We start from the raw sequence: 15,148 nt of genomic DNA, 5'->3' as shown, positions 1-15,148 counted from the left end.
AAAATGGGCAAACTACAAAAATGTCAATGAGTTGTGTGCTCTTTGTGCATTACACCTCGACCGCTGTAATATGCTTTCTGCATAACATGCCAACTGACTTGAGCACATTTTTAACTCCGACATTGCATTGTTGCAACGTACCGATGACAGAATCTCGTTACCATCGCAAAAGCCACACAACAAGAGTAATAATAATTCATTGGGATGCTTTGCCCGCAAAGGGAATACCAAATAAACATGAAAGTTTAAATTAATATTTCTTTTTTTTTTCATTCTTGAATGCTCTTCGTCAATTTCTTGGTTTGCAGCTGCAGTCATTTGGTCGATGTGATATATGAATGTAAAACAGAGTTTCAAGATATATGTTACTGTATGAAATATTCACTTTATAAATATGCATTTACCAACTTCGTACTTCGACTCGGAAATTCATGACAATGAGCATTTTTTTTTTGCGTTTGCAAACTTCTTTTATTGAACTGAAAATGGCGATAGCTTCTTTTTTCCCAACAGAAATCAACAAAATGTAGCCAATGTGAATCAATTGTTTTTGAGTTGTTATTTTACTTTTAAAATTCTTTTGAATCGCCGTCTCTAAAAGGTAAACATTTCAATTTCCGATTTTCGTTGTTTGAAATTGTATGAATGAATTAAAAATGGCGCAGAAAAGGAAATTGCTATGAAACGAGACAAACAATTGCCTGGCTAATTCAATTAAATTACACTTTTCCGTATCGGTCATTTTACCATTCGAAATTTGATTATTATACATTTTCCATTTCATTCGTCCATTTTCAATTGCCGTTATTCTATCGAGAACTACTGTAATTGCTTTGTTGTTTGTTTAAAAGGCACTCAAATAGAATTTCCTTTGTGGTTTGTGTGCAGTGAAATTTAATAATGTTTTCTCGGTGAATTTTCACATTCTATTCAATTGTTTCTGTGATTTTGAGTTCAACTTTGCAGCCATTTTCATGAGACGCTTTTTCAGGCGAACGGAGGAATGATTCGTCACCTTTATTCAAAACAACAAAATGGTAAACTTAAATATTTATTCCGCTGTGGTCAATCTACGTAGATTGAAACAGGGCATTGTCCTTACATAATTCATGATTTATCAACAGTGAAATGTACATGTATAAACTTTAATTTCCGCAAAAACTCCGCTTGCTACTTGTTAAAACTAGCAGCTATAGCAGTAGTTCTTATCGTAAATCACATTTTTCCAACGATGCGCAGCACTTTTTTTATCGTGTTTCCGCGATATTTTTATCACCCGTGATGGGTTTTTTTTTCGTTCAGTTCTTTCGCATTCACCACTTTTCCACCATATTATCGTCGTTGAGTTGCAAAACAGTGGAGAGCGTTATTTCTTCTTCTGTATTATTCTGTGCTAGTGGAAAAACTTTCTTACAATTTTCCACTAAAACAATTGTTTAGAACAAGTGAAATAAAATGCAAAGTTGGAAAAAGTGTAGCACGCCGTTAAATGAAATGTTTGATGCAAAACGTAAAGAGCGATTTTTCAATTTGAATATTAAATGGAAGCGGGGGTTTTCCCAGCATATTCTGCAAATGCATTTCTTCAACTGTCAGAGAGCAGCGCCTGTGTGTGTATGTGTGATATTTTTTTATGGTCGCTAACTCAGTGCGTACATTTCGTATTACTCAATTCGAGATTGGTTTAAGTAAAAACCAGCGAAACAAAAAGAAGTCGTCACAGAGAAGAATGGGCTATTTTTACCAAATGTGCACATTGACTCACTCTCTCTCCCACCAGTTTAGAGATAATTATTAAAACTTTTGCGAGCTGTTTGCAAAATTCAGTTTTGTGGTGTGGCCGAGCAAAGAGTTTTCTTCGTTGCTACCGATTAGAAGGCCATTTTCCCAAGGAACGAATCGCTACGCTGCTTGCTGAGAAAAACGGGTTTGATAATGATTTCGGGTGATGATAGGATCGTTCGAAGTTTTATGCCGTTTGTCACATTCGAAATTTAGGTCAGTGGTGAAGAGATAAGATAGCATAAACTTTTCATTCGGAAATGTCTTCGAATTTTTATTAATCGACGAACAAGTTGAAAGGTCACAACTTTTGTTTTTGCATCGTACACAAAACGAAATGACTTTTGATTTGGTAAATCATCACGATTTCAATGTGCCCGAGAAAGGGATCATCTCTATCTCGTCGCCAGTGGAGATTGTTTGACCACAAATCGAATGAACATTTCAAAGTTGCCTCAAACCGTTGACGATGAGATTCGTTCGGCCAAAATGTTTCAATCATTGGTTGTTTCGATAAAAAGGGAAAATCCATTCGATTCACAGCATGTGATTATCGCAATAAACGAGCATATTTATCGAATTTTTGGACCAATTTGCCACGAACAAAATCACAACCCAAACACACGCACATTCATCCACCGTACGTACGCTTATTTTGTTCGAATATTCATGCAAATGCTGCAAAAATCAATGTTTGATCAGTTAATATAATCGCGTACATCGGCATTCATATTAATATATGCATGGATTCACGGAACGGAATTGTGTATGCCACTTTTGACTACGCACTTGTTTTTCGATTAGCCACAAGTGTTGGGTGCATAGAACTGAGAGTATTCGCAGCGAGTTCATCGTTTGATTTTAATCAACAATATGTACCAAAATATTCTCAAATGCAGCAATTTCGATTATATATTTTAAACGCACGTCGCTTCCCCATCGATTTTCAAACGATGTACGGAAAAAGAATTTTATACATGTGTGTCGTTGTCACCTGCCGCTTTTTGTGACCACCAAATTCCATTTAAAACAGTAAGTTTCGACTTTTTCCTCAAATGTCCATTCATGCTGTGTTACTTTAAATTAACGACGAACCATTGAATGTGCATGTGTGTTGCAGCACGCAATCAACATTGTAATTACACAAAAATACTCTCTCTCTTGCTCGCTCTTTTTGTATTTATCGTCGATACTGTGGTCAAAACTTTAATGACCATCGATTGTTTTATAGTTTTAGTTCGAGCGAAAAAGGGAATGAGACACTCAAAGAGGGAATACAACAAAAGCTGCAAAGCTTGATGCCAGATTTTATATTATATATATATGTAGAGGCCAAATTGATAAATATCAACATGAGTGATATAGTACGTACATTTAGCTGTGGGATATTATGTTTTGGATGCTTGAATAACCAATTGGAATGTATTTAGGTAATCTCGTTGCTTGGGTCTACGGTTCGAGTATATTAATTACAATTATTGTTGTTGAATGTTTAGATAATATTTTCAATAAACTAAAACACATTCGTTTTGAACGAGCTTAAAGCGTTTTTGAGGCAAGTTGGCAGATGTGCAACGCATTGGATATTAAATAATAAACAAGAGCGAGAGAGATAGTGACTTTAACATAACAATGTTTACTGCTATCAAATGATAAGAACAGTTGAGTTAATGTGTTGGACGATACAAAAAATAAAAAAGCGCCCGAATAAACTGTGATTAATGTTTAGCTTTTCTGCTTGAAGCTACTGGACCAATGTGTGAAACGTTTGCTTGCTTGTTGGCCCGAAATACATACATTCTGGTTGCGCATCAAACTCATAGTAAATCAAAGTATATTTTTCTCGTCTTTCCTTTCATATATTCTCTCGTTTGGTCATGGCATTTACCCTCTTCTTTCTCTTGCTATTTTTTTCTGCCTCTATTTCACTCACTCACTCACTCATTCATGATATGCCAACAATTTCGGTCGTTTGCAAAACATTTTCCAAAGTTCTGTGCCGTACGTTTTTGGGAAAAACTGTCCGAAAAAGGGAGCGCAAAAGCAAGCGCACCGACTGTGGGATTAGTTAAAATTTTGTGGCTTTAATTTTACATCTGGCACATGAAAGACTTATGAACTTAAATGAAATTCATCGTCATCAACACACAACGAAACAAATCGTGGGGGCTCACACAAACACAATCTCATCATAAATATAAACTCTATCCGTGCTTGAATCAAGCTCTCTATGCGTTGTTTTTTATTCATTATTTTCTCTCTCTCTCTCTGTTTTCTTTTTTTTTTGTTGCTTTACTGTATGTTGTCGACTGGCCGTTTGTGATAGTATTAACTCTTCGATATCTATATAGCAACCACACATTGCTGAAAGCCACAGAGGTTTATTTCCATTCCAAACTCTGTTTTTCTTCTTTTCAAAAGCTGAGTTGTGTGTTCATTTTTGGCCGAATAGAGAAAAAGTTTCCGTTCAATTCGAAAGAGAGAACTTTCATTCGAAACCAGAATTGAGAATGCCGTACACACAAAATATGTTGAAAACATTGAACAATAAATGAGATGACAGCAACCGAGTTGCAAAAGTAAGACACATCGTTTGGTGTGTATGGGTGTATGGCCATGTAGCCCATACACTCAATCTCAATCTCACTTGTTCAAATTGGAGCAATATTCGATTGTTATTTGCTTCAGTGCATCGAAATACACAACTATATACAACTTCGAAATGATATCTTTGTACATTATGCAAACTGAATGCGAAAATATGAGCCAGTGCCAAGCAATGAAGCGAGGATAGAGTGGGAGAGGCATGGAAAGAGAGATGACGATTTAAAGAAAGAACTATAATGGTGATAAAATATTATGCATATTTCTCTCATTCGGAATTATCACTATTATTGTTGTGAGCGAGTAAGCAAACATTTTTGATATGAACAAACCACCACTTCTACTGCCACCACTACCATCATCAATGCATATGGTTCGTTCGTTGCCAGACGGTAAACCAAAAGACGATCAAGCAAGACAAGAAGCAATTCAACTAACCAAGATGTACATAGAATCATCATCAAGCCCATGTACAATGGCAACTTTAAGAAAAGCCAAAACAAGAAAAAAAAGGAAAACTCGGCTCATTCAAAACAATGCAAGAATTGCACAAACGTGAAATGGATAAAGTTTCTTTCTTTATGGTTTGCATTTGCAGTATGATTTTGAATATTAACAAATTCGAAAAGGAGTCTCTCTCTTTCTTCCGTTTTCTTCATCGTCAGTGGTTTGTATCGAAATATATTACGCCAAACAATAGAAACTTTATGCAGTCTCAAGGCTCAAATGAAGCATCCCAATGAGCAAATATATTATTCACATCAAAATTGCGCTCATTTTCTGGCATTTTTGGTTATAACATAAATACTTGCAAGATTTGATTTCAATTATTTGTTAATGCATATTCTACCTGAATTTTGATATCTCAAGTGCCATTCCATTTTGTACTTTCAATGAGGATATTGTTTGCATCGAAACAATTACAGTACGAGTAACACATTGTCGCTTTGAACAATTGCTATTGAGGACAACATACAAAATGAAGCGAAGAAAAAGAGAAAGAGAAAAAAGTATAGTGTGAGCGATAGAGTTATTGTGGCGTTTTTTAAGACTTGCATCATTCATGGAGCAAAAAATAAATAAATCTCCTGTTAAGCGCTTTATATGCATGGGATTTGACCGATTATAATTTCCACTGTCATTCGTCCCCACTGCTGCCGCCATTCGTGATATAGTTTATGGTTAAAATGTGCACATTTAAAGTACATGGCGCGTGGTGGACTGCGGCTTCGCAAATTAAGAGCTCTCTATCTCTCTTTGTCTATGTGTGTCTGTGTGCTTCATATGCATGCAATGAACGTTGTGTACATCGATGAGATAAGCTAATGAATGAATATCAGTGTGGTGTGTTAATAATTCACAAATGCTTATACAGGTAGGAGTTAAAAAAAAATAAAGCAAAGAGAAATAATAATGGAACTTGCTGTGATGTGTAGGAAAAAAGAGAATAAACACCTTTTTAAAACTGTTGGATAAATGGATGAAGAGCAAAAAGAATACCTTATGATGTGAAAATATGGATTTATTAAAGTTTATTGTCATTTTCCCCTCGGTGTTTTTTCGGTCTGGTCTGTGTGTTTCAATTTTAACAACTTTTATGGATTGTATTCGTTTTTTGTGCAATTTGATGCTTGGCTAAAATTGAATCACAAAAGCGACTGATGCCAGAGGTAAAAAAAGAAACAAAATCCGAAATCCATTTGAAGCTTAGCTTTAAAACAAACGAAAGAGAGAAAATAAAACATACACGCAAATCCAAATGATGAATGCCGAACGAAAAAAAAAACTTGTTTCGAAATTTAATGGTTAAAAATGTTTTTTGAATGAAAAATGGGGAGAACGACGAGATACAGAGAGGGATGCAAAGTAGAAAAGTAGTTTAATCCAAAAAAAATGTACGAAAATTGATAATTCGTCCATAAATGCAATTTCGATCGATTCGTCCAATCATCGTCCCCATGGATGGATCAACGTTTGATGAAAAAAAAAATTGTTTTGTACGTGATTGCGATGAAGATGACACTTACTGCATTTTTATTTCAATATTCGGCCAACATTTCGAAACGCACATCGAAAGAGAGACAGAGACGGAGAAAGGGATAGAATGTGAACAATTTTTGCATGTTTTTCATTTTCCGGATCGATTGAATTTATCTGCCAACGACTTTCAACATCGTTCCAAAGATTATAAATGTGACACACGATCTATACAAATATTCGCATACACACGTAGTAAAATAGATACAAAGCAAATGTATGAAAGACAGATCAACAGCAGCAGCTCGACAAGTTACATGGTCGTCATCAAATGAGATGTAGTTCTCTGGCGTTCTTTCGGTCGTTTGTATATGCTTGATATGGAGTTTTGTTGTCATCTCATATGCAAAGCGACTTTTATTGTGATGACAATATAGCCAATCCAACATATATAACAACGTTGTATTCATATTATGTTTCAGTTGCTAATAGAATCGCAAATTTTTTCTTCAGCAGCTTCGATAGAAGCTGTTAACTAAAGGATTTGTTGCACACAATGTTGGATATTTTCTGCTTTGGAAGTTTTCATGTATGCACTTGGGAATTTCGATGTGAGGGAGTGGAACGCACTAAAATGAAACACATTTACACACTGAAGTTTTAAGTGAAGAACAATATAATCCGAGAGCTTATAATCGGAAGTGTTTTTGAATAATACACAATGGCCATAATTAGAGTTCAAAGCCGATCTGATGCAACTATTTGCGAAATTTATATATACACATATGAGCACGCATACACACATGCCCATTGCAAAATCCCCGTACCGCATTTTATATTCCAGAATGCAGATGCATGCAAATGTGTTTATAAATTCCCAGCTTCGCTTCGACTGCTTTCCAAGCAAACGTTGTGGCTGTATATGTGTGCATAATGTGAGAGAGCCGAGCGCGTAGACATCGGGGATCAGATTAACAACAAGGTAACAACAACACATCCCACACACACACACACGGTAAATAAAACACTATGCACATAAGGAATTAATTCGATGATTTCCTCTTCATGGAGCGGAAGCAACGGGGTTTTAAGCAGAAAACTTGTTTATTTTTTCATGACATCATACAGGAAATACGAAAGCCACAAAAGCTATGCGTCCGAAGGCAATGTTAAATATTCAGCAAAATTGTTGCAATTTTTTTTCTACTTATTCAACTTCTACCACCGAGTGAGAGAAGAACAAAAAGAGTGTGTGTGTTTGAGAGAGAAAGAAAGACGTTAAGAGTGTGAGTGTCTGTTGACTGCTATATGAGATTACCTTTTCCAGTTTCGGATACAATGATCTCATTAACTTTCAAGTTTTGACTTTTCAAGCATTTTCAATGATGCTTTGAAGTAATGACCCGTTACCATCAAACTTTTCTAATAGCTAAATGAATGACTCGTCCAATCATGAGATGTGGATGATTCAGTGGAAAATTTCCTGAAAAATTGAAGCAAAGCATTTACTGCGGTGATTGAGTGGTATACCTTTGGTTTTCTACCTCTAGTGTTTTGACTAGCACATTTGTCCGCTTCATTCACATTTGCCAAAACTCATTCTCCACTCACTTTACAAAAATTTACGTTGACAAGCAATTGACTCTCTCTCTCTCTCTCTCTCTCTCTCTCTCTCTCTTTCGATTCTCACTCTTTAGCGATATAGTCATAATTAATTAAAAAATGTGAATGTCGAAAAAATGTGTGTAGCAAAATTGGCAGCTGCACGCGGTCCATTAAGCGACGAAAACTTAATCGAAAATTTAACGAGAAAAAATGTGCTCATATACTCAACATAAGGGTATTTATAAGTGAATGGGAGCATAATGATGACAGGGGAAAAATCACGTGAACAGGAAATGAATCTTATATCCTGAATGCCCTTTTGCCTCTTTCTCTCTCTCTCTCACTCTCCCTCACTCAACCTCACTAACCGTTTCGCTTGCACAAAATATGAACTCTTCTCCCATTGAAACCGTGAATTAAATAATAAATGTACATTATACCGTATAGTATATTTTGCGTATGCTTGCAACAGCTCAAAATGCTTCTATCGATCGGAAAAACCCTTCCCATAACGACTTTTCATAATAACAACCAACAACAACAACTACAGCAACAAAAAAGAATTTCAATCTATATTATGTAATACATGACGCTAAGTGTTATACGAGCGACGAATTGCACACGTATATAGTTATGAAGCCATGTATACACATTTGTACGTGACTTGAACAATAATCCGAACGCAGTACTACAAAGTGAAAGAAAGATGAAAAAGAAACCTATTTTTCGGCGAAATGAGTCTCTTTCTCTTTATTTTTTGCTCTGGAAATGAGCAGTAGCAGCAACTAAAGTCGACAAACGACAACGACTAAAAAAAATTGAGAAAATTTACGAAAATCATAACATGTATTCGAGAGTCGACGTTTGAATCTTCACTTCGGCCTGATGGTGAGTGGTAAATGCGCGTCATTACAGTTGGTCGGAGAGGAGTTGAAGAAAAAATAGAAATTATTTTCGACAAATTTCCGAATGCTTGTTCATTTTATGGCATAGTGAGAGATCGTTGGTTGTTTTTGGTATTTGCCGAGGTTTTTCTGTCAGTTTTCATTTTATACGCTTGTCTTTTTTTTGGCATCAATAAATTTTCATTTTTTCTTCTTCTCCTGCTATGTTGCTGCATGTCTTGTCTTCGACATCTTTGCCCATACATGTAAATATTTGATGGTGAATGACTGAATAGTACGGTGTATCGAAACATTATATTTTGGGGTTCGGATGGTGAAAAGAATGCGAGGATAACGGAGGCGCGCAACGCATGTCGGAATTCCTTAGGAGAAAGTGAGCATCGACAGTGTTTCGGTTTTTCTTGCATTTTGCCTTCGTCACAAAAGAAAATTAACTCCATTTTCGCTTGTTGCTTTGACAATGTTAATGTATTGAAACGCCTTTTAGAGTCCTTGAAAACGACACAAAAACACGCAGCATACGAGATGAAAATAACATCGATTTCATCTGAGTTGTGAGTGAGAGAGAGAGAGAGAAATATTTTTCTCGCTGTTTTCCATTCGTATTCCATAAAACATGAATGCAATTCGATTGACACGAAGAAAAACGGATGAAAGGCATAATGACAAATGAAATGAAACATGCACAAAGAACAAGTGGTTCTTTGGAAACATGGGAAACGATTGAAAATTATTTGAGCAACAACGGCATCAAAAATGTTTTGATAAATTTAATGACATGAGTGTGATTATGTGACGGAATTCCATCAAACGACTAATGTGTGTGAAAGCATAGAAGCAAGTTTCATGTCTCGATCATTCGCAATTCAATCATTTTATGCTTTCAACTCTTGTATCTTTCGACTTTGGCACCCTCATATGTCAGTCTCGAATTGCACATAATAATTCGTGTTCAAGGCGATCGGATCATTAACATCAACACGAAGACACCCACATTGGATATCCCCCCATTTTCATCACGCACATACATTAACTCATCAAAAGTGCTAAAAGTGTTGTAGAAAGAGAATTGAGGATATAAAAAAAATTGCGACTAACAAAAGTTGAAAAGTGTCAGGAATCCATAGATATGTGGAAAATGATGCTTTGCAAATAAAACTGTGTCTATGCGATTGCTCGTAGCCACGAAACAACTGAAATCGAACAAGTGTGTAACAAACATACGCATTCCATTCCATATTCCATATGCATTTCAAAAGTAATGCCATCAAGTAACAGAAGAAGGCAAAGTCGAAAAAACACACATTCACACCACCATCGAAAATAGCTAAAGAATGTTTGATAATGGTTTAAAAAGTGCCATAAACGAGAGGGTGACTTTTCAGTTTTGGCCGATTCTATTCGCTTTTCTTTTATCATTTCGCTTTCGATTCCGTCGATTTGTATTCTTTTTTCTCTGTGTTCTTTTACTTTTCATGCCTTTTGTCATTTTATATATATGTGTGTGCTTGTGTGTGATTGTGTGAGTTTGTTTCTGTTGTCAAATGTAATGTTGTGTGTCAATTCGTTTTTGCTTCGTTCACTTTTAACTTAGTTGGTTTCGTTTGCTTTGGGTCCAATCAACTGTGTGCGCTTTCGTTTGAATGTGACTGCAGACAAATTGTTGGCATTTTTTCACCAGCTGCCACTTCTTCTTCATTTTGTCGCACTTTGTGTGTATCGCCCGGCAACTTAGTCGCATTGTTTCGTATGCGATGGGAAACAAATAAAGAAATTACATGTCTGAGTGTTATATATATCAGATGTATGACCAAAGAATGGGATCCCCGATATCTAAGTGTATTGGCGTGAAGCGACTAACTCTACTCACTAGCTACTGCCACAGTGTTACTCTTAACTTCTCTCTATTTGCGCTGTTGCAGACAATTTATCTATTTTCAACGAAAATTGTATTTGTTATTTTCCACCACCGAATCGGTTGGCATTCCAGGGTTTTTTCTCGAGCTATTCGGAGACAAGGGCAGAGAGCGAGATAGAAAAATAGTGAATAGAACGCGTTAAAAATATTTATTTTGTAACTTCATGGGATATAAAATGGAAACCCATTGCAAAAACTCAACGCAACCACATGCACACATATTCAACAAAATGATTTTTTTTTCGGTTTTTCGTTTACGTTGTTCGATTTCTTCGGTTGTTTGACTTTTCTGAAATGGGCACATCAACTAAATGAAATTCCATGAACGAAACATTGTTCGATCGGGGGTGATAGCATCGCTTGATGAATGAAGTGGCGAAAAAGTTCTTTCACCATCGAACACATCATTGTGTGGTGTCGGTCTACAGGCACACACACATGTTCTGGTACTCTATAAACTCTTGGTTCATTTCATTGAAGAAATGTCTTTTACAATGTCAGCGCGCATTGCGAACCGTCGACTTGATTTGGGCTCTATCGTCTTGCAAACTATAAAGACACTCTCACCATATATCTCAATTCTTCGAACAACAGCTTGAGCATTAGTATCTCTCTATATATTCTTCTTTTTAATTTGCACACTTCAAAAAATCATGCACAAGAATGGAGAATTGAGATAGAAAGAGAACGAGTTCGAGAGTCGAAAAGTGTTTGAATTCGATCGAAATGCGAAGAAAATTTGTTGATTTTCCGCAAAATTCTCCTTCGATTGGATTGCAACATTTTGCAATTGGTTTTATTTGTGCGTGAGCCGGTTTAATTCAAGAAATTGCCAAGCACAAATGCACTCCAATTTCTTAAATACACAAACTGAGGAAGAATGGTCAGAATGTACCGTATGCACCGAGAACAACAAAAACAAAAAAAAAACATCTAGAATGTTTCACTCACAAGCACACATAGTTCAAGTTACATAATTAGAAACTAATGAAAGATAAGTGTGACTAGCGAACGAACCATGCTTATCACTTTTAACAGCACTTTCTTCACTTCCATGTTCGCTGGCGCTCTCTATTTCACTGTTTACTTGGTTCACTGTAAGAGTTCGTATCTTCTGAGTTTGATGTTTTTTTTCTCTATTTCTTCTCTGTTCACAGTTCCTTATTGCATTACGTTGATTTTTATTTATTCTTTCTGTCGCTACAATATCTCTTCGTTGGTTCATATTAAGGTACACCAACGTTCCAAGTTATATGGGTTAGTTCTTTTTGTTCATTCGTACTTTTTTTCACTGTTCCATGTTAAATGTTCGGTGTTGCGCGAAACCAAAGTATAACCCAGTAATTATAAAATTAAAAAAATTACATCGATGTTAGTATAGTGGGAGCGAATCATCTCATTGCAATTTATCAACATCTCAGTGCACCATTGGCCAGTAATTTTTTTTGTGTATTGCTTTTCAGCGGGGCGTGTAATGCAATTTCGCTTTGGATAGTTGCAAACATTTTCCTTTCATTTTTCACTCGATCGCTTCATTACTTACATTCGTCGTTCTGCATGAATGGAATAAATAATAATTTACCGTGACTTCGAAAACAAAACGCTCAATGATCTGGCACTCATCGTCATTCGTCGCTTTCAAAAGAATGAATATGTAAGCAAATTCAATCTCGCTTTTTCCCAAGCAAAAGATGGCGAAATGAAATTATAAAACAATATTCTTTTGCGAGCAATTTTCTCTTTTTTTTAACTACAAAGTTAATGCGCTTGAGTTTATAATTTTGTTCCGCTCCGTTTGTGTACGGACGTTGATTAAAAAATTAAAAATAAAAACAAAGAAACCGCTGAGAAAAGATGTCGTCAACCATTATATGCAATGATAAAACACACACACTCATATTCAGCGGTAATGTGTCATGGAGATCAACAAGGGAGACGAGGACATGTGAATCAAGTTCAGCCCTAATGATTGGAAAGCAACAAATCATAAAAATAAAAATCTTATTTGTGTGGCCTCAAGTCATTTTCTACATGAAATGAACCGCATTTCTCTTCTCATTCGTAGCATGGTTCGTTTTATTCGTCCTCTATTTCCCCATTCGCCTTAGTGCATTTTCCAATTTTTCTGTTTAACATTATTCTATTTGTGTACAAACGCATTTCATAGTGAATTAGATGGAAAATAACGTTATCTAGTGGTTTGCATTTGCATTCATAGCATTAAATCATAACACACATGCATAATTCGCCTTTCTCTCCCTGTCTATCTGCCGCTCACTTTGGCCGCTCTCTTGGCACATTCAAAATCAACAAATCCGGCTGTACAACATTTTTCTCTTGCTCTCATTCGCATTTTCACCATTTGCATCATACATACATACACATTTTGCATTGTGCAGCAGATTTTTTATGCATCCGTTCAATAATCATCCTTTATTGCATTTGCAAACGCGTTTTGTTGTGCAACAACACCAACAAAAAAACTGAGAAAATATTCACATTTTGAGCTAACTCTTACTGTGTGTATGAGTGCATGAATGACTGAATATAAACGATGACAAAAATTTATTTTGCATTTTTCACTTATTTTCTGCATTCATTGTGGTCGTTGTCCCAATGGAGATTTGCATTGCATTGCTCTTTCGCTCTCTTTTAGTGTGTCAACGGAAAATTTAATAGTTTAATATTCTTTTGCAACAGAATTAGAATGCAACGGCGCAATGAATAAGTGAGCTGGGTGTGCTGCATGCATCACGGAAGGGTGAGAGTGGGTGTGATGGAATGGAATGTGATAAAAGTAGTGGTTTTCAACGGAAAAATGGCAACGCTTTATATGAAACCAAGAGGAAAATATGTATGAAATGGCGGATGTGTGATTATTCTCACAATATTTTGTGTTAAATCTTTTTTTTTTTCATATGAAATGATCTTCTGTTAGAGCTCTGTCGACCTCATTTTGGTCTTGACAAACGGAAAATATGCATTTTACTCGTTCACTGATATAAATTCGCTCCGTTTAGCCGGATTCAAACAAGAACTTAAAGAGCCTGAGAGTTGCCTCGTTCTCTTTATTTTTCTTTTCGTTCCAAACTTCCAAAAGCCGCCGCATTCATGAATGCTGAAAATCTTTTGAACCACTTTTCAATTGTGTGTTGTCTTTCACAGTTCTGAAGTGGAATAGTCGATGTGCAAAAGGCGCGCCAAACCATACAACACATTTTCTAACGATGAATTGAAGAATTTTGCACTCCATTCAAATTACATAAAATAAGTTTGTTTATTTTACATTCAAGGATTTTCTGGAAAAAAAAAGACTCACGCCATTCATATCAAACGAGAATGAGCATATTGCTCGATTTTTTTTTGGCGGCGGTGGTCGTATGACAAGGAAAGCATTCCACTTTTAAATGGGTGCACATATTTTTGATATTTCATTTTTCAATTTAATTTTACTTCTTGAAGTGTTTGTCGCGTCCATTGTTCGGTGTAGTGGCATGTCATCTTTCCGGCTCGTAATTTGAAAAGATTGCTTCAAATGTCTTCGATAATAATAATAATAATAATCGGTATTACGAAAGATAGAAATTTGAATATTTTTCAATTAACGCCGAACGATCATGCCATTTGAAGTAAAGCAAAACAGCGCCATGAATAATAACCGATGATTTATAATAATTATCATTGCCGTTTATACGTATATAAACTGAATAAATGGACTGAGATTGCGAGGGGGTTTCGATGAAGAATGGGCGTGCTATTCAATTGTTTTACGAAAAAATATTTTGGTAACTGTGTAATGGGTGAAGTCAAAAAAAGACTGAAAATGAAGACATTCGCGGAATGCGGTGGGGATGAAATGGAAACGATTTTTCGACTTCAACTCGGGAAGATTTTGCCATATAATTTATGACACATAAAAAAGTACCGTTTCAAGTGCACCATGCCAACCAAAATAAATATCGAAATAAATTTCAATATAAATAAAACATATGCGATTGGCTTATGACTGTTCTTAAATGTGCACATTATCGTCGAACAAAGGTGTTGTATTGCTGTATAAGAGGCAAAATAAAAGTGAACCAATGTTTGCAGGCCAATATTTTCCAATTTTCACAGTGTGCCATTGTTTTCATTGCATGTATCAAACCCATATAGCCACAGGTACACACCTATTCTGTACATCGAATTGTGACTGTGAGTGAGCAAGATTGTTTGTATCATATTTCCGAAGAAGCCGAGCGAAAAGTGTATCCACTCAATTTATGTGTTTGCGATGCTCTTGCGACAAAGACATTTTTCGCTGCTATTGCAATTGTTTTCATCCATTAGTCACTTTATAGCGCCAACACAATCGTTT

At 35.9% G+C, this 15,148-nt stretch overlaps 1 protein-coding gene across 1 annotated transcript in view; it reads right to left on the bottom strand.

Moving 5' to 3' along the window:
- LOC116337968 (epithelial discoidin domain-containing receptor 1) overlaps positions 1-15,148 on the bottom strand; it is a 200,941-nt gene that overhangs the window by 85,200 nt on the left and 100,593 nt on the right. The window lies entirely within an intron of this gene.

This window comes from Contarinia nasturtii, unplaced genomic scaffold (assembly GCF_009176525.2).
Source record: "Contarinia nasturtii isolate CC-2019 unplaced genomic scaffold, AAFC_CNas_1.1 Cnas_scaffold_350, whole genome shotgun sequence".
NCBI lineage: Eukaryota > Metazoa > Arthropoda > Insecta > Diptera > Cecidomyiidae > Contarinia > Contarinia nasturtii.
The sequence above is the reverse complement of the archived record's forward strand: the minus strand, read 5'-3'. Positions and strand labels throughout refer to the sequence as shown.